General features: G+C 42.5%; 1 protein-coding gene across 1 annotated transcript in view; it reads right to left on the reverse strand.

The window, feature by feature from the left end:
* The window catches only part of ITIH2 (inter-alpha-trypsin inhibitor heavy chain 2), a 242,179-nt gene that overhangs the window by 178,047 nt on the left and 40,044 nt on the right, over positions 1 to 24,088 (reverse strand). The window lies entirely within an intron of this gene.

Raw genomic sequence — 24,088 nt, forward strand, 5'->3', positions numbered from 1 at the left:
TGATGAAGACATCTGAATTATACCAACCAGCTCCATATCAATATTTTTTTTTTAAAAAATAAGCTGTCTAGCCTATACTGTATAACATATGACATGTTAAATTGTTCCTCTATATCCTGAGTTATTTGTTTTTGCTTCTGTATTTGTAACCTTTTTTGTGTTCAAAATAGTTTATTACATTTTATAATAAACTGAGACAATACAAAAAAGAGTACTATGAAAAGTACCCAAGGAGGTAACATAGCTATGAAGAACAGTTGTTATATATAAAACAGGTGCAATGTAATATTAATAGTAATAAAAACAAAACCGAAAGGAGAGGAACAACCATAAATATATTACAAATAAATATTTAATTAGAGCTACTATCAGATAGAGGTGTGAGTAAATAAGTAGAGAAGGATATATCTAAGTAGATAAATAATCATCAATAGGTTTCCAAAATAAATTATAAGAGTTACAGTTGTGAGTAATACCATTTAAAGATAACTGGGCATCTCTTCTAATAAAAATAAGCCATGACCACCAAACATGAACAGATAATAATGAAACATCTTTCCAACATGCTGTAATGGATTTTAAAGCAGCTGATAACAGAAAGTTAAAAAGCTTACATTCTAAGTCAGACAATTCATTGGTAAGAGCAACAGATTTACAAATCAACAATTTAAATGAGAGATCCTCTTGGATAGTAAGTATTTCTTTTATAACATCCCAAACTTCATTCCAAAATTTAAAAACAGATGTACACTCAAAAAGCATGTTTTTTAAAGAACCAACATGTAAGTTACAATGCCAACAATTTGAACTCGTAAGAAGTTTAGCTTGAAATAATTGCATTAATGTTCTGATACATTAATGAGACAGCATGAGACGAAGAGGATACAGTTTGAATATAAATTAATAAATCTGACAGTATTTGAGAGAATATTATGAGGAAAGGAATCTAAAATAGAGTTACGCATAAGTTCATATTTGAGAAAATCAAAAGATGGTAAATGAAATTTTTTCTGTTAAACATCAAATGATATAAAAGTATTGTTATTGTAGACATCTTTGAGGTAAAACATACCAGCCTTAATCCATGAATGACAAAATGTAACAGTTTGAGAATGTTTTAGGCGTGGATTATACCATAAGGACATATTTACAGTGTTGGGCATGGGTGATTGAAAAAAGAGTCAGCATTGTTTAATATTAGTGTTGTGGATTTTAAAATAATGAATTCATGGAAAACATTTTATTTATTAGACATGGATAACAAGGTAGACAATGGGAACAGAGTTACCAGATTCCTTTCTATAAAAAGCCATGTAGGAGGATTAATCAGGTGAGAATGATTAAATCAAAGGGAGCTTTGTTTTAAAATAAATGTTTTATGAAAATTAAAAAAGTCTGGTAAACCAAATCCTCCATTATATTTAGCCATTTTGAGTTTTTTATAACCAATACAAGGTGCTTTATTGTTCCAAAGAAACTTAGAAAGGAATTGATCAACCACTTTATAAAACGTCATAGGAAATTGACAAGTGATCTTGGCTAGAGAATAAAAAAAATGATGGCGCTATAATAATTTTTATTGAGTCAATTTTTTCCCACCATGAAAGATGAAGCGAAGTCCATTTAGATATTTTATCCTAAAATGTAATTTAAAATAGAATCACAGTTTAATGATATTGTTGTTTTTATAGATGAAGAGAACAAAATGAAAAGTTATTTGAATTTATCTCTTTGCCAAATTATCTCCCTAATAGGTAACATATCTGGGGTACAGTGAATATTTAAAGGAAGAAATTCAGTTTTATTGGTGTTTAACGTGTAACCAGAAATTTCAGCATATGATGAAATAATCTCTAGTAAAGAAGGGAGTGAGGAGTCAGGATTTCTATAAAATAAAAGTATATCATCTGCATATGCTAATGGTTTAATAATAACCTCATTAATATTGATACTGGCGATATCATTACATTTCCTAATGGAAACAAGCAGAGGTTCAATAACAAGAAAAAAAATAACGGGGAAAGTGGACAACCTTGTCTGGTACCTCTAAAAAAAAAAAATTGGTTCAAGATTTGACCATTAATAAATAAACGAGCAGTAGGAGTAGATTAAAGAACAGATATCATACGGATAAATAAATCACCAAAATAAAATGCAGTTAAGTTAAAGTACTAAATAAAAATTGCCAATGAACTTTGTCAAAAGCTTTTTCAGCATCCAATGCAAGTACTCCAGATGGTAGGGATAAATTGGATCCCTGTTCTATAGCATGTAGTACACTTCCTGTGTTATTGACAGAGTATCTATTTTTCATGAATCCAGATTAATCAGGATGGATAAGAGAATCTAAAATAAGGGTTATTAGTCTAGTTGAAGGTATTTTGGCATAAAGTTTACAATCCTGATTTATTAAGGAAATAGGGCGATAATTTGATACAAGTGTAGGGTCTTTATTAGGTTTAGGTAACACAACAATCAGAGCCTCAGTAAAAGAACCTGAAGTTAATCCCGTAGAACTAAAAAAGATAAAGAGTTTCAACAAATAAGGAATAGGTTGCAAATGAAATTCCTTAACAAATTCTGCTGGAATGCCGTCAGCACCTGGGGATTTATTTTGTTTAAGAGATTTAATGGCTAATAGTTCTTCTTCAGTAATGGGTAAATCTAGTTTGTTTTTGGTTAATTGAGGAACCTTAGGCAAACCGCATTTAGATAAAAAAGAATCAATTAAAGAAGGGTTATCAAGTTTAGGTTTATTATATAGGGCAGCATAATAATTTAGGAATTCATAAACAATATCTTTTTGTGATAATGCAATTTTCCCATTGGGGTTATGAATTGAATTTACTTGTGTTTTATCTTTTTTAATACGTAAATAGTTGACCAAAAGCCGGCCAGATCTGTTAGCATTAAAACAGAACTTCGGTTTAGAGTTAGAAAGTTGTACACCCACTCTTTTGCTTAAGATTGAATTTAACTCATATCGGAGATTTTGTAATTTCAGGTCTATATTGGGGATCATTGGAGGTAATAAAATGTCTCTAAAATTTTGCAATTTATTTATCTAATTTCATAATTCTTTCATTGAAAATGTGGTTTTCATGTGCCATAAGAGAAATGGAGGCTCCCCTGATATAGGACTTGAAAGCATCCCATCGATTTACCATTGATGTAGAGCCTTCTGGGTGGAGTTGGAAGTAATCTTGAAGTGCATTTAAGATTTTCGGTTTATTTTGTTCATTGAGGAAAATGCTTGTATTCATGCGCCATCTGGATTGAGTTTAAAAATTTGAGTTGAGTTGTAGAACCATAGAAACCAAGGCATGATCCAAAATATCAATATTGCAAATAGTAGGAGTAACAACTGAATCAATTCATTGTCAAGAAATTAAAAAACAATCTAGTCGTGAGTATGAGTTATGTGGGTTAGAGAAAAAGGTAAACATTTTTTCCGTAGGAAAATGCAATCGCCAGATATTCACCAATTTTGTAGTTTTTAAAAAAAGATTTGAGAGTAAAAAATTCTTTAGGTGGCCAAAATTTTGTGAGAGAAGATCTATCTAATAAAGGATTAAATATGTGGTTGAAATCCCCTCCAACTATAAGAGGGACGTTGCCCAACTTGAGAACTTCAGTAGTTAAATTGGACCAGAAATTAGGATCATCAACTGTTGGACCATACACATTAAGTAAATACATAACTGTATCATGAATTTGAACTTTTGCTATGACATATCTACCTTCTGAATCCGAAGATTTACTTAACATTGGACAATGTAACCTTTTCTCAAAAAGAATAGCCACCCTATTTTTTTATCCACAGCAGGAGAAGATATAATAGAATCAACCCACTTTTTTTCATAAAATTCAATACTTTGTCTTCAATATGTGTTTCTTGTATGAAGCAAATATCCGCCTTCCAACTACCTAAATAATCTAGAATTTTTGTACATTTTACAGGATGTCGTAAACCTTTGACATTCAAGGGGACTATTTTAACATTGTGAACATTAGCCACATTAACATAGAAAAGATACAACTAAGAAGAAGTGCAAAGGTTGAAGAAGGAAAAATAGCAGCTCTAAAAAAGGGTAGTAGGGAAAAGAAGAGAATAAGAAGAAACAACAAACATAGAGAAAACGACAACAATTAAACATTAATAATAAATTTGAAACACACACACGCTTTGTTAGCATGACCGAACCATTAGAGCCCTGTGAGGAAATAAACTGTTAAATTAGCCAGAAAAACATATTATAGTAATGATGATAGCAACCACCGGACAGGCGGCGGACATCCACCCGCCATCGAAGCCCTGAGCACCGCAGGTCCGATTAGCATTGCGGTCGTGACTGCAGAGGTGTGATTTCCCGCCCGCCACTTTTCCGCCGGTTGCAGTCCGCCCGCTTGCCTGGCGTGCGGAACTGGACCGCTACAATTGTGGCGGATCAGGGCCAAGCACCGCCGGCACGATTATGATGCCGGCAGTAGCCCCCAAAACCTTGAAAATCGTTTGTCTCGGTTTTGTGTGGTGAGGATTACAATGAAAAGGCATCAATTTTAACTTTATTGTCTTGGATTTTGATGGCATTTTCTGAAATCTTCAATGACATACTAGCCATATCTTTGCACAGGTTTTTAATCTCTGACGCTATAGTATCAGTGCTAGAATGAATTGCCTGAATCTCATCAAGTATTAAAGTTGAGGAAGGTTCAGTAGATTCCACCACGTTAGGTTTAACAGGAGGAGGACAAATAATTTGTTTCCTCTTATTATGTGGAGTTTGTACATTTTTGTTCTCCATCTCTCCAAAAATAAAAATTAAGCAGGCAAATAGAATCAATATGTAAGAACAAGAAATTATTGAAGAGAAAATGCTTCATTAGAGGCTGGTGCAGCAGCTAAAACTGACTTTGGGGGTGGTTAAGCCAAAGCCAGGCTCGTTGCTGAATGAAACTCCGCCCCACTGACAGGAATTCTGGGCAGTACCTTGGTGAAGAGGTCGATGTAGAACCAGGAGGGAAGAGAAACAGCCTCCGTTGCTGTGCAGAGCAGGAAAATCACCACAGCGGTTGGTAAATTCTTTAAAACACTGCTGCCTTCATTTAAAAGAGGATTCTGGCTATTGTTCGTCTGAAAATCGGCAAATACGGGCTAGCGCGGTGAGGAGCTCACCGGGGCGGCCATCTTGTTTTGCGCACTCACACGTGCTCTCGTATTTGTAACCTTTTACCTACATGTGTACTGTTGATTTCAAGGAAGATATATTATATATTGTGTGTTAGGTGTTAGGAGTAAGTGTATGGTCTGAGTGATTTGGGTATGAGTGGGTATGGATGAGGAGTTTGAATGTAATTCATTAATTCGTAATTAGAGTTGTAAATTTCTCACTGAGTATAAGTTTTGTTTTCTTTGTATTTATTGAAATAGCTTTCACAAGAAACCTAAATGCATTTGAATCATTTTGTATTAAATACTTCTAAATGTATGCACTAGTACTTTTCTGATGTTTGTGGCCTGGTCCTATTGGGAATATTAGTCCCAGATGATAGCAAGATATTCTGTTTCTAGTTATCAGAGGCAGGGTGGTTTTGTGTTGGTTCGCTTGCACCACCCCCAACATCACGCAAGGAGGAGGCCACTGGAAAGCTGAAAGTGGCATGTGTTGGTGTGGAATCTGAGACCACAGCCTGAGAGAGCGGCTGCTGATGGAGGCCCCACAGTCTCTCAAGATGGAGGAACAGTGCCCAGTGGTGCTACTGGGCATGCACAACTGCAGTCTGTGAGGAGACAAACGTCTTACAGAGAGATGTTGGAGACATACCTCAGGGTGTCAACTCTTGGGGCCACAATATTATATTGAATAATGTGCCCTTAATTAGGAACATTATAAGGATATAGCAAGTCACCTCAGAGTTTTGTGTACTTCAGATTTTAGCCGGCGCCTATATAGGCCTGAAGCTCATGAGTGGCTACCCATTTAATGTGTGGCAGAGGTTATGTTATCCCGTATATATCATTACGTTAGATCTGATGTTATAACTCACCTGATATGCGAATATTAAGCCATATGAAATTCCCGTCTCAATTCTCTGACAGAATGAGAATCTATGATGTTGGCTGAAGAATGTTTTGTGTGCTGGTGGTGGGGTTTTAGAAGACAATAAATGACCACCTTGCGGCTCACTCTCAGGCAACTCTGGCACCTTACGTGCTTTGCTGACTTTAAGCGGAACGATCGGTGCTATTGCACTGGGTGCCAAGGTCAAGGGGTCAACCTCTGCATGGCAGGCTGAACCAAGAAAATAACATCTTGCATAGATCTTTGTGCACTTGCTATTTTTTAAGGGATAATTACATTAGCATGATAACTCTGGTGGTTAATGCGCTTCAGTGATGGATCTGCGATTTGTCTAGTCACAAGTCTGAATCATGATATAGTAGCATAGTGGGTTAATATACCTGTAGCAAGAAACAATGTGTGACATTCAGATAACAGGTTAGTATTTTATGCAGATGGCTTAGTGGCTTATTCCTTTTGTCACAGAGTTGCTTTTGTTACTTGAAGTGCATCAGTAACAATCCTTCTGATATAGCACATTGAGCTGTGAACTGGCATCAAATTGTTGCATGCAGATTGAAAGGCATAGGTTTTGAACCTTATTGTTTACCTCCTCAATCTTTCATTATTCTAAGTTTGCTCCTTTGGGTAGCAATACAATTTCATTAGTGTGACACCCCAATCATTGTGTTACATTTATGGGGAAGCTTCATTAACAATTTGCGTCTGGTTTGCATCACAAAAGTGATTCAAACCTGGGGCAAAGTGTTGTTTCGGGCCTTTCTTTCCAGCACAAATCCTGAGATCATAGCATGTGCCATAGATGCTGAGTTTTCTAATTAGTTGGAGAAGCATGACTCCAGGACTTAAGGATAAGGGAAGGGTGCAAGGAATTACTTAATTAGTATAATAAGGACATTGAAGTGAATTGGTGTTAGGGAAGCAAGTATTATTTTGAATAACACACCCAATGAAATTACATGTTCTGTGTAGGAGGGAAGCTGGCTCTATTGCTACATCTCTCTTGGCACCCCGCCAACCAATCAGAACGAAGGTAGCTCCAGCGAGAGCATGAGGCTGGGTGAATGCTGCAGAGAGGAGAGCCGGGAAAAGGATCTGTGCCATGGTCCCGGCCCCTGGCATCCAGCATCTGGGCTTTGAATCTTCGGGGGCCCTGTGGGTGACCCTCCACCCCACTATAGCACGTAGGGTACAGGCACAGCGAGACCGCAAGTGAAACAGCACGGGCGAGTACGGCTGCTGTCATACGGTGGCTGTGGAATGTGCGCCACAGGTAGACAATGAGGCCGGCCTGGTTAGTTCTGGGTGCGGCCTGCGGTTTACCTGGTAGGCCTCACTCGCCCCATTCCACCAGTAGGCCCTAAAATTTCCTGCAGGACCCTTGGGACCTGCCAGAGCCCGAGATTTGTAAGGCAGTTCATCAGTGTGCCTTGCCCTACGCCCTCCGCCCATAGATTTATCAACTCCACCCTTTTGCCCAGGAGGATCTCACAGAAGTCGTGGTGATCCCTAAGAAGGGCAAGGGCATTGAGACCTACGTCAGCCTGTGACCTACATCAGCTCCAGCAATAGCGTTGGACCAGCCCAGCAGCTAGGCAGTCAGGAGGTAGGAGATAGGAGGTTGGCTGACAAATGCGTGGGGGGTGCCGCGAGCAGTCCAGTACAGCCGGGGCTGGAGAGTGGGAGCCCAGCAAAAGCAGCTTGACCTGGCTTGGGGTTTGCGACACATGAGCTAACGCCCCCCCCCCCTTTATTACCTTCTGCCGCTGTTGTTATCACAAATCCTTGAGCCAGTGCGCCAGCGCGGTCTGTGATTGCAGCATGGTTAAAGAAAGAAACCTGGCTAGGAAGAGGCAAGTAGACCACCTCAACAGGAACTCTTGAGCCTAGAACTTGAAAGCACGAGTTGGGGGGTGCAGGAGCAAGCATCCTGAGCCCACTGGCCTGAGTCAACTTCTCTCCGTTATGGAGCACGGAAAACTCAGGGAGGGTAATCCGCCAATCGAAGGATCAACCTTGCCCTCCAACTCGTGCTCAGATTCAATACTGCTTTCAAAAAGCACACAGGCCCCAAAGAATAGCACAATGCGCTCGCTATCCTTAAGTAGGCCATCCAGGACGAGCCCAGAGTCTTTTGAACAAACCGGGGGTAAACTGAGCTGAGCAAATTCCAATCACTCCAAAGTAAAAAATCTGGTTGCTTTTTTACGGGCGCGACCCCGTGAAAAAAACTGGCTCACGACATCTGCGCAAATGCACTTAGCTCAGGGAAATGAAGATTAAATAAGCTTGTTAACCACCGTGGACCTATCACTATCACCCAAGGAGCTCAGGGGGCGCAGTACATTGGTCTGCGAGCATGGGACCCTGACAGACCAGTTCCTAGCATCATTAGAAGTGCAGATAGATGCACAAATGAAAGCATCTCTGGCCCTAACCCATCTGCTCAAAATGCCTTCATATTAACCTAGACTCCATGCATCAATTCTACAAAAGCGACAAGGCGCCTGTGAGTTTTGCTAGACCTGCAAGCCCAGTAATATCCAGCCTGGCCTGCGGAATCTTTAAACAAGATACAATAGCCAAAGCTTTCCTTTGGCAATCACAAAAAATAGAGCTTCAGATTGTGCTTATACAGTTAATTGCCGCAAGCCTAGAGGACTTTGGAACTAGGCTAACACTGCTCGAACACAAACTAGGTCAGATAGAAGTAGGCCAATTTGCTCCTGTACTCAATCACTTGGAAAGCTAACCTCATTGCCAGACGTTTTATGGACATTACTAGACAATATAAAGAACTCTACTTCCAGGAATATACAAACAGACCACCAAGCAAAATCATCCAGCGACCCCCACCCCGACGGCAGACCCATCGACGAACTCTGCAACTTCCGGGAAACCTTTCTCGAGAAACAATTCGGATTTAGGCCTCTCTGATAACAGTATAACATCCATCACAAATCTTTTTTCAGATAAATGCGTCTCAATCTACAACCTTCAGAAACTGCCACTCCTTCATGAACAGCCAAAAAGAAACAGATTTTTTTTTTAAACTGCGCTTACAAAAAGGTGCCATTTAGGTCCACATACCATAGTATGCCTACCCAGACAACAAGGACAGCCAGTCAAATTCGTCCCAATTTTTAACAGAGGTTTTAAACAAGGGAGCAGGTCCACTGTAAACAGCACTGCATAGAAAGGCACAGGGGTACCACTCCTGTCAATAATGCAACAGACCTCTGAGTGGGGGTTGTGAAGGGAGCATAACAGCTTTCAGCCACAAAAAAACTAGAAACGGCAAACAGACACTCTCCATCGATCATCCCCCTTTATGCAAAGAGTATAACTTGGCCCACATCAGAAAATGAGTCTACGCCACGGCTTAACTGGGAGACTACCACAAAAGAACAGGGGAACACTATTTTGTGCCAGAGCATACCTGGAACCATGGACCCTTGTCCTTCCTTTAATACAACAGGACCTGCTCAACCAAATGGAGAATACACAGCCGGTATTCCCAGACCCATACTGCACATTCAAAAAACCCCACAACAGGCTAACTAAAATAAAGGAGCACATCGGCAAGCCTCAAGATAAATGACACACTGACACAAGAGAATCCACAAGAAGGATCTTATATTGCACAATCACTGAGGATGAGCCAGCCACCATCATACCTCTTCAGCGCCAACTTTCAACTGAGGAAATGGAACCTAGGGGAAACAGTAGAAGACCCTTACAACAAAATCACACCAAGGACAGTCATAATCAACTGTACATGAACAGGACTGCCCAGAAAATGGGCTTGCCAAGTAGAGATTATATCGAACCTCATACTCTGCACCAGAGGTTCCAACACAATCCTTTACTAACGGCTCTGAACGAAAGGGGGAGGATAATCTCGATGCGGGCCTAGCAATTACTTCCCATTCCATCTCGAATGGTCCTATGGATACTCTAAATAGAGGGAACTTGATACGACTATTTCAACATATACCATCTCTGAAAAACCTCATCTCGGTATAGCTCATTTCTGTTAAATTTGCCAATATCCCTGGCAAAGGGACAGAGAGTACAGAATCACCAACTGGAGTTCAATATCAATAAGATGCCATCCTATGAGAAGCCCTCATGCTCGAAGAATAGGGCTTTGAGCTTCAAATCATACTTCCCAACAAAATACCCACATATGCTACTTATCGAGAACTCAGCTGTCCCTCGAGGAAGTGTGCTAAAGGGTGCATGGGGTGCGACACATGACTGGATATTAAGTTCTACGATAGCCTCTAACCCGTACCATATGGATATGAACCAGCTGCCAACGAGTCACAACCCTAATTGTCGCCCCTCTAACTAGCACAATTCAACACTGTGTTTCATATTCTCTAAGTCTCCGAACTGGTCAACAGGCATCAAAAATCCAGCTTTCAATCATCCAATGGAATGTGGCAGGTCGACTTCAACTCTACGATCGAATCATGGCTGGGAATTTCTGCTAAGTAATGACATCTTATGCCTGCAGGAAACATGGGCACTAAATCCCATGGTAATGTACAGATTCTATTAATTCTTCCAATCAGCCACATGGACAAGCCTATTTGGGTGGCCCTCTGGTGGTCTCTCGATTTTCATAAAGCAATCAGCAAGAATTTCATCTTCTGCCTTCACCCAAACCCACGAGGGTTTGCACGTTCTATCTGTAAAAGGTGTAAGACTTGTTCAGAACGTTTTCCCTTTGCTCCTAATTAACTGCTACTTTAACCATCGAAAAACCTCGAGAGCACAAGCCATGGATTCTTGGTGCTCAAACATAAAAGAAATTCTTGAATCCCACCCCTCTCATGAAGTGGTGATGGTAGGAGACTTTAACGCCAAGCTCCTTGGCATACATCTCACAGTTGAACAAACTACCAAGGAACGAGACCAATTCAACTAGCTACTTTCCTCATTCCACGTAAAATCTGCAGAACAGGCCGTGACGCGCCCCAGGAAAAAGACCTGCCCCACATTAAAAAATATTTCAGTAATCGATTATATCTTCATGCCCATCCCCCTGGTAAATCATCTACAGAGCTTTGAAATATCAAACCGAGGCCAGAGTGACCACAATCCCTTAGTCATGAACCTGGACTTAAACCACCAGACAGCGGACAAAGCCCAGGGGTTAGGCATTTCAACCGGAGCCGAAACATTGACATTAGTCAGAAGAATCTAATGCTGACTCTTTTGCTTGCATCAGGTGGTCAAATGGCTCGGCAATGGAAAAAGCAGGCACAAGAATCAACCAAGGGAACAACTCCTAACACAATGGGGCACTAGGACAAAAGATCTGCTAGAATCTGTCAAGGGTCACTCAAATCACACACAGTCATCGCAAAACTACCCACAAAAACATTTGCTGAAACTGCTCATCAACCCTTCACGCAAAAATTTAAGGAGTACTACCCATATGTATAAAATGAACTCAATGAGCAGAAATCTAAAGGCACCAAAATTCGCAAGGAAAGCTCACAAAAAAAGCAATCTGGGACCTTTAACTCGCACTTAAAGGGGAGAAGTAGAAAAAAATATTTGAGAAATATCTCTAGCTTGTTTTTGAAGCTATGTGAACAACCTAAAATCTCCTCGGACTTCAAGGGAAAGCGCTGTTCCAGCAACAGACTGGGGGAACCATGTTACAAAGCTATTTTTTGCACACAACAACACAAATAAAATGGAGTTCAGATTACAGCCAGCGGAAGAACAACAAGAACTAACCTCTTCTTCTCAAATCGTAACACTAATAAAGAGCAGAAAAGGCGACGGACCCTAGGCCCAAATGGTCTCCCAGCTGGAATTTATAAATGTGCCCCAGAAGATTGGGTTGCTCTTTTAACACTGCTTTTCAATTCGGACTACTCAATGGGCCAAACGACCAAAGCTTGGAAAGGCTCAACATTAAGCCAGATTTTCAAAAAGGGCGACCCCCGAAAGACAAGTAATTATCGCCTTATAGCTCAGCTAGATTTAGAGGCAAAGGCTTATGCCGAAATCTTACTGAAATATCTGAAAAGCTGGACAGAAGAAAAAGAGCTGTTACTTTTCTTTCAAACTACCTTTTGTGGGGGAGCAGCCACCAACAAGCATAGCATTGTCCTCCCTCTGTCACCGTGATATACAAAACAACTAATGGCCACTTTTCTGTTTTATTGACTTCACTACAGCATTTGATAAAGTTAATAGGCAGACCATGTGGAAGAAACTAGCAAGCTGGGGTATTCCATCTCTTTTTTTAAATGCCATAATTTCCCTGTACTCTGAAACCTGGGTCCGAGTGAAAACAGGCCCAGTGTCATCATCAGCTAAAATACAGGCCATTGGGGGTCTGAAACAAGTATGTCACCCCTACTTTTTAACCTACAGACAGCTGACCTGGGCAAAGACCTGACCACCAGTTGCCTTGTTCCACCCCATCTAGGTCACAGACCACTTCATATTCTCCAATACGCAGACGATATAGTCATCATGAACCACACTAAAGTGGAGAACCAATGAGCATTGACCGGACTACAGGAATACAGTGTCACAAGCTCTTACCATCAATCCAGACAAGATCAAAATACTTGTAGTTGGCCGCTATAAAAAAATAAAAAATAAATCTCATGCACTATGGGCCCCACGACCATCACTTTGGCCCCCAAATATAAGTATCTGGGGGTGTGGGTCACAGATTCCGCTCAACCATCTGCTCATAAAATGCTCTGAAACAAAAAATCAAATGCAATTACTTATGGCTTAATTAGGATTAATAAGAACCTAAAATTCCCATCTGCAGAAGGAATAAAGAATGTAATTCAAGCATCCCTCCTCCCAGCGCTCAAATATGGGCACCAAGCTTTCCCCAGATCCTGCTCTGAAATTCTGGAGCAGGCTCAGTGTGTGGGCTACAAACAAATCTTTCAACTACCGAAATATCCACTCAGGGCAAGACTAAGACTGGAATTTGGGCTGGTAAAACAAGCTCTAAACACTGAGGCTGATTTTCTTAAATAATACATCTGTATTTTAAAGGCTCTGGAAAGTTCCTTAAAGGCCTGCCTGAGACATTTTTTTATAAACAGGCTCCCCATGGAACAATCAGCTCAAGAGAGCTCTGGCGATCACAGAGATAAATCCATCAGCATTAGCTTTGACTTCCATTTCCTACACAATTTGGAAAAACATATAAACAGCAAGCTCAGGCCTCATGAAAATCCACCTCTTTCTTGGCCCCGTTAAACTCTTCGTATCTGGTATCCAAACCCCAGCCTTATATTTCTGCCTCCCTTAACTTAAAACTCGAAGAGAGATCATGTGCATGCGAATGCTGGCTTTACTAATACCGGACTTCAGCCAAGCTGTTTCCCCACCAGCGCCAGGCGAAAGGAGAATTTTACTCAGGGATTTGTACTGAGAATCGGAGCACGCACTTCCTTAGAGGCTTCAGCTATATGCTTTTTACACACGGAGGCCTCCACCTTGGACCACTGTGGGAGATTTGTACAAAGAGTCAGCGAGGCCCTTCATCCTCGTTTGGACCCTCTCATCTCCCACACAAAACGCAGAAGCTGAGAACGGACTTCACAAAAACACAGAGAGCTAAACAAGCCTTGCCACAGCCTTGATCTTCTTAAGGCACTCAGTAATATAAAAGCGAGCTCGCGGCAGGAGCCTACGGCAATTTCATAAGATTGGTACCCATTCCCGAGCTAAGAACATCAGCAAAGGAATCCCTCTACTGCTTTTCATTTACGGTCGCTCTTATAGACTTTATATGGCACTTGCACTTTACCCTATTGCTCTGCGTTCTCAGAATATCATATTCTGCCACTCCTTTAAATATCTATACAGGTTAGTACAACAAAATGGTCGCACACTGCTGACCTACCTGCGTGTTACCCCAAAGAACTGTGGTCCCTGTAGTTAGCGTCGGCGGATACACCTATGCTCGTGTCGTGAGTGCAAGTGTGAATAGCGTTCACAACAGCGTTTTGTTGTAACTATTTAGTGGCTCTCTGAGCCGGGGAGTCGACGGACTCAGGTTACGCACCTGCGTTGCTACGAGAGGTACTAGACCTGATAATGATTTTAGCAGCTTACATTGCAACCCTACACTCTTTCCTACTCCCTGCTGACGAGAGGCAACTACCTCGAAACACGTGTCCAGGGATGGCTAACGCTATTCACACTTGCACTCACGACACGAGCATAGGTGTATCCGCCGACGCTAACTACAGGGACCACAGTTCTTTGGGGTAACACGCAGGTAGGTCAGCAGTGTGCGACCATTTTGTTGTATCTATACAGGTTAGCTATAGACCGTGGTACTTTACAAAGCACAAGCTGCACAACGCACACAATTTAACAGTCAAACTAAAACCTTTAAACGGATCCCAGAGCACTTGGCTTTTCAATGTGATTGTTGATTTAAGCATCTGACTTGGCTTGGTCTCATGATTTGATTGTATGCAATGGTTTTAATTAATTGATGCAAATAAATTACGAAAATTACGAAATTGCTGAGGAGAATCCAATTCATTTAGTAGTTAAAAAATAATAAAAAGGTCAGGGACTCCTTTGCAACTTGAGGTAAAGTTATTATGTGCAGTTGTAGGTACATTTTTCACAGCATCATTGCCTAGAATGTTCTATTCATTGTGGTTGAATACCTTACATGGGGTTGGAAAGTGATACTGTGAGAGCGCTTTACCTTGTGGTACACTGGAGGATTCTTCGTTCTTCTCTATCACTTCGACATTTTTCTGGGCATCCCTGATAAATGCTGATGGAGGGATAAAGTACAAATAATGGCACGCCCATCAGCAGATAGATGAACATAGGTTTAAATTCCATTATAATTAGGATTGGAATGAGTCTGAAACTTAAAACGTGCCATTCTGCTTTAAAAAACACAGCACTAAGCCCAGAGTTACTAATATTTCATGCAAAGCAGCGCAGCATCCACATGTTGCTCTGTGTTGCTCGATAGGGAAAATACAGCATTAAGACTCGCCTCCTGCTCCTCTCATGCCATGTACTTGTGCGCAAACAAGCTCCCTCACACAGTACACAATATTGCTCCATAGAGCAGTGGTGAATGTGCACACTCCAGTGCAGGATTTGTACACATTTCTGTCCAGAAACAACCTCATGAGGGCCAGGTGCATTGGACGTGTGCTGTGCACTACAGCACACATGCAATGCCTTGTTTTCACAGTGACCTGCTTCCACCTGGCACTGTGTTTTTTAATGTAAAGTCTGGTCGGGATACCATAGTACATCAGGCTTTGTGCCAAAACCTATGGATGTTTGGGATAATCTGCTCTCAGAAAAGCTCCCCTTGATGCAAAGAGATGAAAATGAACCTGGGGATGTTGAAAGGCCACCTGTCCAGCACAAAACACATTTTGTGCTGGAAAGTAAATGAGTGCTGCTGCTTAATGCTGCTTCGTGTTGCTCTACCACCAGTGCAAAGCATTAATACTTTTGTGCCTAAATTTCAAAATGTAGGCCCATCTGAGCATTAAAAGAATATTACTATCCATCACTCCCTGCCATTCTTCTAGCTGTGGTTCTTGTCGTCGCCCTAGTTTCTAAGAATTATTTTTGTATCCTGGGATCTACTTTCAAAGATAAATCTTTTTTTCATTTTGAGAGCAAATGTGGGCACAAATTCGCTTTTTCCCACCTGATGCAGTGTCATAAAAAACTAGAAAATAGAAAATAGATACATACTAGTTGCAATTTGTACTAACAACAAATTGAAAGAAACACAATACAATTGGGCTACTACTTAAAACCTGTTAGGGAAAGGCCTATACCAATGATCACATATCAGAAGCCAGAAAGAAAAAAAGTTGACAGATATGCTAGTGGCATACACATCAAAAGGTTTCCAGTGCAATCGATGCACTTATGATGGTTTAAAAAGTTTACAAAAGGAAACAGTAGTATCTTTTCTAGTGAAAGTAATTCAAGTCCACCGATGTGAACAGAAACAAATTTAGCAACCTTTCAATCAGAAGTTATGACTTTATTAGCAAATGACACAAGAAAAACCAAATAATGTAATTTATGCCACAGCTAATGAGCAAGAAAGAATTTTCGATTTACAAAAACTCAAAAGTACTTGAGATTTATGTAAAAGATGTTTTAAAGAATCAATTACAGTTTTCCAGTACCAGTATTGAGGGCTTTCTTACAATTTACCTCTAAAAAAAGTATGTGGTGTCCAAAGACAGTTAAATAAAACAAAAAGTGTTTTGCAGTTCCAATACCAGAAGCAAACCAGAGACATGAAATGACAGTATTTGTACTTTCCAAAATCACATATGCCATTTTAGTTTTTGGTGGTGTTATTGAAGTCATTTCTTATATTTTAAAGCGAATATAACCTGACTTATTAAAAGGGTTTTAATGCATTTCTGAATCAGAGCGTCTTTGCAAATAGGAGAGTATGAGGAAAAGATTGAAGAAATGCTGCATAAAACGTCATATGTAATATATTCAGAGGGTTATTTTGGAGTCCTGAAAAAGAAACGAATATATTACATTGATGTGTGTCTTTTAGATAAAAAATATTAGAATCTATACAGGTTTTCCATAATGTAAAATTAGTACCAAATTCCAGGAAAGCATTTTGCCTTAGTAATTGTTTTAGAATATTTGATACCAAGATGAAATAAATAACCACACTTTTAAAGTGCTAATTTTGCAGATTTAATAACAGGAGAGATTTTGCTCATTTTAGCACTGGAAATTGCTTGAAAACCTAAACAAAAACCATGGTGAGCCACATCTTATTAAAATAAAAAGTAATTATGATACTTGTGGAAATCAGGGAATTCGTAACCACCACTACATCTATTAGCTTTAAATGTGTTATAATTTATTTATTTTCAAATATTTAATATTCCACCTGAAAATATTTCTGTTGAATTTTTTAATTTAAAAAATGTTTACAATTGCAATGAAAACATATAAAATAAATAAAAAAGTTTGTGGAATGGTGACATTCTAAACGCTTCTATTTTACCTCACCAATATAAGTATGTGCAGACCACTTATTGAAAGCTTAGAACTTAACTAAGGTTTTAATAAGCCAGGAGAAGCATATTGCTTCATACAATGCTTTACATAACAGGAAGTAGCAAAACATAATATGTCAATACATTTTTCAATGTTGACATCCTCACATGGATATTTTCCTTTGTACAAAAGCTTGTCCACCCACCTGCCAATGTATTCTACCAAAAGTAGTTAATTGAATATAAACCTAAAAAACGCCCTCCTTTATCACTGTCAGGACTTTCTTTGTAGTAGTACACCTCCCCTGTTCAGTGTAAGCAATGGCATCAAATGTTTTGCTGTCTCTTTAAATTAGGGCAGCGATGAAAAAAGATTGCCATAAATATTTGGAATTGCACATAGGAGAACTACATAGGAAAGAAGCATTCGAAGAACATTCTCCTACACCAGCTTGCTTGTTTTTTTCAAGTGTTGAACCGAGGTATCAATGGACTTTAAAAGGGGGCAGAGTAAGCAAGTTGAACAGATTAGGGCATGCCTAATAAACTGTAGATCTTTTCCAAAGCATGCGGAGGATTTATGGCTACTACGGGCAGAAAATGAGTGTGAGGTTATGTTCTTGACAGAAACGTGGCTGAAGGAAGATACCGTAGCTGCAGTGGCATTAGCCATTCCACCTGGCTTTAAAATTTGCTGTGCGAATAGGGAGGGAGGAAAAAGAGGAGGGGGGTTGCGATCATTTTAAAGAATTCCTGGGATATAGCTTCCTCAGAACTGTCGAACATGGATGTGATTGAGGGCCTTAATTTTTGTATCAAGATTAACCCTTCAACCTCCTTTGCAGGGCTACTGGTGTATAGACCTCCAGATTGCCTGCCAAATAGACATCCGGAACTTCCCTACCTTCTCCCAGGCAATGCAGCTTGTTTCTTCTCTCGCTGGTGCTAATTTGTCTCAACATGTTATACTTCCCACTCATATAGCAGGGCATAGCCTTGATTTGGTATTTTCCAATATTCTGTCACTGAAAATAGGAGCACCGAGCAAGTTGGCTTGGTCTGACCATTGCCTAATTCCTTTTTCTTTTAGCTTGGCAAAACCCAATCTGCCTGAAAGTTCTCACTACTTTTTAAAGAGAAACTGGAAGAAGCTGACTGCTGAGTTCTTAGGTCCAGTTTTGCTGGCCAGCCAACCTTTATTATCTATGGATCCCAATGCAGATACTCTGGCCTTAAATAAATGGATCGCCGCTGCAGTAGAGTCTACTGCTCCAGCCAGAGTCACTAAATCTATGAGAAAATCACCCTCAGCCCCATGGTTCTCAGAGTCGCTTAGGACAATGAAAAGCATGTGAAAATGCCTGGAACGACAGTGGAGGGTGGACTATGATGCTACTGCTAAAATGATATATAAGAAATCCTTGAAAGAAATGCATAAATTGATGAAGGTGGCTAGGAGGGACCAAATAGCTAAGTGTATTGATAACACCGATAAACCTGGTAAGGTAATTTTCAAGGTTGTCAATTCCTTCCTCAAACCTCGTGAACTGGTGATTGACTCCCAGCCCTCTGTAGCACTGTGTGAGAGAATTTCGGATTCTTTGATAATAAAATTTGCAAGGTCTACAATTCCTTTTCAGCAGTAGTTGAAACGGCCAAATTAGATGTGATTGAAAGGAGAGTCCCTGTGCCTCTCTTTTCTGAATTTGCTCCTGTCTCCCAGAAGGAGGCACTGGCTGTGATCCAGGGATGCAAGTCAGGTTCGCCGGATGAACCGTGCCCCCCTAAAATGTGGAAAGAGTTGGCACATTCCTCCATCCATGTGTTGTCCAAAATATGGAACACCACCCTTACCTCCGGTAGCTTCCCTGATTTATGGAAGCATGCCACTCTCCTTCCCCTTAAGAAGAAACCCAAAGTTGATTCATGGGAACTGAATAATTATAGACCTATTTCTATGCTGGCAGCGCCAGCAAAAATGCTAGAAAAGGTAGTGCAGCGACAATTGGCCAATTTTATCGAGAGCCACAGTATCCTGCACGACACCCAATCTGGTTTCCGTGCTGGCTTTAGCCCTGAGACGGCGTTATTAGAGTTGGCTGATTCAGTGAGGATGGCGCTGGATTCAGGGGCATCACCTATGCTTGTGCTCCTGGATCTTTCAGCGGCAGTTGACATGCTAGACCACTCAATACTGGCTCAACGTCTTTTGGACATCGGTATTGGGGTTACAGCCCTGGCTTGTCTGAAGTCATTCCTCTATAAGCATACACAAAGGGTGGCTTTACAACCATATCAGTCATCCACAAGCACTTATGGTGCGGGGTGCTGCAAGGGTCGGTCAGAAGCCCTTTGTTGTTCAACATCTATTTGGCCCCATTATTTTCACTGATAGCCAACTGGGGTGTGAAGGCGATTTCCTATGCCGACGACACCCAATTGGTATTTCCCTTTAATGATCAGTCGGAAGACTCTTTTAAGAGCTTTACGGGCTGTCTAAAAGATATTGCCCATTGGATGACTACAACAAACTTAAACTCAATGCCGAAAAAATGAAAGTGATGTTTTTTGGTAAAAACCAGCCCCCTGCTGCAGACCTGCGGGTGAAATGGGCTCACCACCCACTCCAGTAGGCACTGCCAAAAATGTGGGAGTAAAGTGGGAGGCTGACTTATCCTTTTCAGCCCAAATTCAGCAGGAGGCAGCTGCCTGCTTCGGCAGATTGAGAAATTTGCGAAACTTTTTACATCTGCTGCCAGAGAATTGCCGTCAGTTCGTAGTCCATGCCACAGTGACTTCTCGGCTGGACTACGCGAACGGACTTTACTTGGGCCTACCGGCCTACCTTGTTAAGAAACTTCAAATGGTTCAAAATGCGACGATTGATTAGACATGTTCCATTCCGGAATCATATCTCTCTGCATATCAAGGAACTTCATGGGTTGCCGGTAGCCAAAAGAATCAAATTTAAGGCCTTAACCCTAGCTTTCCGGTCAATCCACAGAACTTGCCCCAGCTACTTGAAACACTGGCTAGGCACTTACAAGCAGACTCTCTCACTGAGGTCTAATTCTCAGAACCTGCTTTGCACCCCACGAGTTAGGAAAGCTCGGATGGGTGGCAGATTTTTTACCCTCGGGCGTCCATGTTATGGAACTCCCTGCCTAATGTTTTGCGCCAGATAGTCTCGGAACCGCAATTCAGGAGAGCAGCCAAAACATGACTTTTTCCTCTAGATTAACTTTCTTTTAGCCTTGGCTGTTGCATGACTCTTGTGTGCCACCTGTCGCTATAGCGCCGGGACACCTCTATTGGAGGTAGCTGTTCACGCTCTACAAATGGCTGTATTAATATTATTATTATGATCAAAGGATGTGTCACAAAAGCATCAGTAAAATAAGAGTCATCATTTTTGTTGGATCATCTGACTCTGGCTTTCAGGAATATGTTTTGACCCACATAAAAAATATGGCAGGGGGGGTGTGGCCAGCCATCATGACCACTCGGACGTGAATCCGAACATCTCCGTCCCAGGCCCCGTGCAAAACACTATGAAATAGGGTATCAATCGCCTTGATGACCCCCGCCAAGACCTTGTAGGAGCTGAGGGAAGACTCGGCTTGCGGTGAGGACTCCCTGCCATTAGATGTAAGCTCCCAAACAAGCAGAGTAAGCTGCGGTCCACTTCACAAAATGGGGGCGAGGTGCCGATGGAGTTAATGGTCACAGAGGAGCGGCCGACCAGACACAGAAGCGCCGATCTGGAGCCGGGAGGATCGCGGCGTGGGTGAGTAGCAGGGAGCAACTCCCCCGGGAGAAGCTACACACCACAGAGCCCCCAGGTGACAACAATCCCGAGGTGCCCCAGCCAGCATCCTACGGGTGAGAGGGGGAGCGGAGCACTGCGGGCATATGGCAGCAGGCAGACCCTCCCAGGGAGAAGAGGGGGCACCTCCTTGAAGGAGGGAGTCTAGCGGCATTGGGCTACCGGCAGGACGCAAGACCCCCGTCGGGGGGTATGCCTGACCTCAACATGGTGCCGTGGCCCTGCAGCACGCAATCACTCGAGAGCCCACAGGCCTGAGCGCACGGGCCGCGCCAGATGTGAGCACAAGAAGCAGCACGTGTGATCTCTTCCTTGGTGGCCCCAATGCGAGCATTACAGAAAGGTGCTAGCAAAAGAATCCTGAGACCAACAGAAAGTCCCTGGGCACAGGGCTACCAGCAGGACGCCAGACCCCCGTCGGGGAGTATGCCTGACCTCACCATGGCACCGTGGCCCTGCAGCGTGCTATCACTTGAGCGCTCACTGCCCTGAGCGCACGGCCCACGCCTGATGTGAGCATAAGAAGCAGCGCGTGTGGTCTCTTCCCTGGTGGCCTCAATGCAAGCAGTACAGTAAAGGTGCCAGCAAAAGACTTCTTATGCCCAGCAGAAAGTCCCAAGGTCCGGCGAGAGCACTGATCCCGGTGAACACTTGAACCCCAAAGGGCCACTCCATGGGGGGCAGACCTGGTCCCTCGGAGCGCCCATGGTGACAGATTAGCCAGCCCTCATATGCCACCCCAAAAAAGCACAACCAATAAAGTCTCTAACTACTTTGGCCAACCAGGCACAGGATCAGCCAAGGAAGGTGACGCACAGCAGGGGAGCAGCATGACGCTCACCCGCAAAGACCTGCTGGGATCCCTTAGAAAGTTCAAAAAGGAGCTACGTGAGGACATTCAGGCAGACATGGATGCCGCCTTTGAATCCTTTAGAACAGAGATGAGAGGGAAGATGGTGGCACTACAGGCATACATGGACTCCGTGGGAACACGCACTCTAGATGTAGAAGTAAAGTGTCAAGAGCTGGAAGAGCGACTGGGGCCGGTGGAGGAAGCCACCGCGGCACTTTGCGAGTAGCTGAGGGTGTCCGCCCTTAAATGTGAAGATCTAAAGAATCGCTCTCGGCGAGACAACATACGGGTCAGAGGCCTGGAAAAAGGCTGCAAAGGTCCTGACCTGGAGGCGTTCCTTGTGGGCTTCTTCTCAACAGTCATCGGGGAGGGGGGCCCTGAGGTGAGGCGCGAGCTCGCTCACAGAGTGGGGCCAAAGCTGTCTGGATCTAACAAGCGTCCGTGAGATGTCCTGGCGAAGTTTAGTTCATTCAAAACAAAAGAACAAGTGCTTCAAAAAGCGAGAGGTACAGAGAAAATCTCCTTCCAAAATGCCACTTGCTCGCTGTTCCAAGACGTGGCTCAAGCCACCCTGGCAAGGCGGCAGCAGTTCCGCCCAATTACCGATGCCCTACGAGATAGACACATAAAGTATCACTGGACCTACCCCTTCGGTATTGTCTTCCACATGGACAATAAGCAACTCCACTATAGAGAGCTAGAGGAAGCAGCGGAATACCTAGGAAACAGACTTCTCCCACCCAACAAGTGGATCCGAAGCAAAGAACAGCGAAGAGGTCCAAAAGAAAGATAGGAGAGGCGCTGGCCCCTGAAAGGCGGCAAGACGTGGGAGCAAGACAACACCAGACTGAGGGGGGGACTTGAAGGCATTTCGGGCGTAATCCAGGGTCGCCAGTACATCTAAAGATAGACCAACCCTGAAAGTAAGGTAATGGGGTTCGGGAGTGGGGATATGAAGGGATGGTGATCTTCTAATGACATTCCTTGCACTGAGACTTTTGGACTTCCAATCACCTTGCACCCTGGGGTACGGAGAAGACTTAAGAGAGGTGGTAATTGACATAAATTCGGAAGCAATGGCGTTGGTATCCTAACAACGAGTTTGAAGGGGAATCTGGGAACTGAAATGGGTGCGCTCCTAGAGTTGGGAAAAAATGAGGCCCTCCTCTGAGATGGAGGTCCCCACAACTCTTTGTTTTAATTCTTCATTGTTTTGTTTGTTATGTATCATGGTGTTTTTTTAACTTTGTTTGGGAGGGCGGGGAAGGGAGAGGGAGAAGAGGGACGGGCAGGCGAGTTACCACAGGCAAGTCTATAAGGGGGAGGGAGGGTCATATTCTGTGGTATGACAGTTAATTGCCTCTCCTGGAACATAAGGGGGCTTAACTCCCCCAACAAAAGACACTCCCTATGGAAATATTTCATTGACCACCAGATCCTGATAGCCGCTTTACAGGAAATGCATCTGAAAAAAAGTGAAGAAGGTAGACTGAAACACAAGCGTTTTCCCCAGATCTTTCGGTCTTGGGCTGCTATGAAACACAATGGAGTAGAGCTCCTCTTTCACTCTTCGATCTCCTTTAACCACCAAGCTACTAAATCCAATACGTCAGAGCACTTTTTAATGGTTCGGGGGGAGATCAGAGGGAGAGCGTGCACCATAGCTACAGTATATGCACCTAACACGGGGCAAGTGGACATTTTAGAATCCTTTCTGACCACCTTAGAGGTGTTTGCCACGGGAGACATACTGCTATTGGGAGACTTTAACCTCATTTGGGATACCACAGTGGACATGACCCACCCCCAACGGGCTCCGGGAGGGACATTCAGCAAAGCACTTAAGTTAGTCCTTCAGAGCCTAGGCTTACTGGACGCTTGGAGGGAAACCCATCCCACAGTAAGGTACTGTTCCTTTTTTTCCCACTCCCATAGAACCCATTCCAGAATAGACCATGTTTTCCTCAGTCAATCTCTTCTGTTGTCGGTGGCAGTCGCGCGGTTTCACCCGATCTGCCTTACAAACCATTCCCCACTGGAGATAACACTAAACTGGCCAGCTCCGCGGCCAAAACATAAGAGATGGTTCTTCCCCAACATCCTCAGCAGGGACAGACTCCTTAGAGATGATCTGTGTATGGCAATCTCAGAATACTTCAAGAATAATGACCCAGCCCTCGCCTCCTTTGCTAACAACCGGGACGCCTTTAATGCGGTCATTAGGGGCAAATGTATTGAACTAGTCACTACTCTTAGAAACCAACAGAGGGGGAAAGGAATT

The sequence above is a fragment of the Triturus cristatus genome, chromosome 4_1 (genome assembly GCF_964204655.1).
Source record: "Triturus cristatus chromosome 4_1, aTriCri1.1, whole genome shotgun sequence".
Lineage (NCBI taxonomy): Eukaryota > Metazoa > Chordata > Amphibia > Caudata > Salamandridae > Triturus > Triturus cristatus.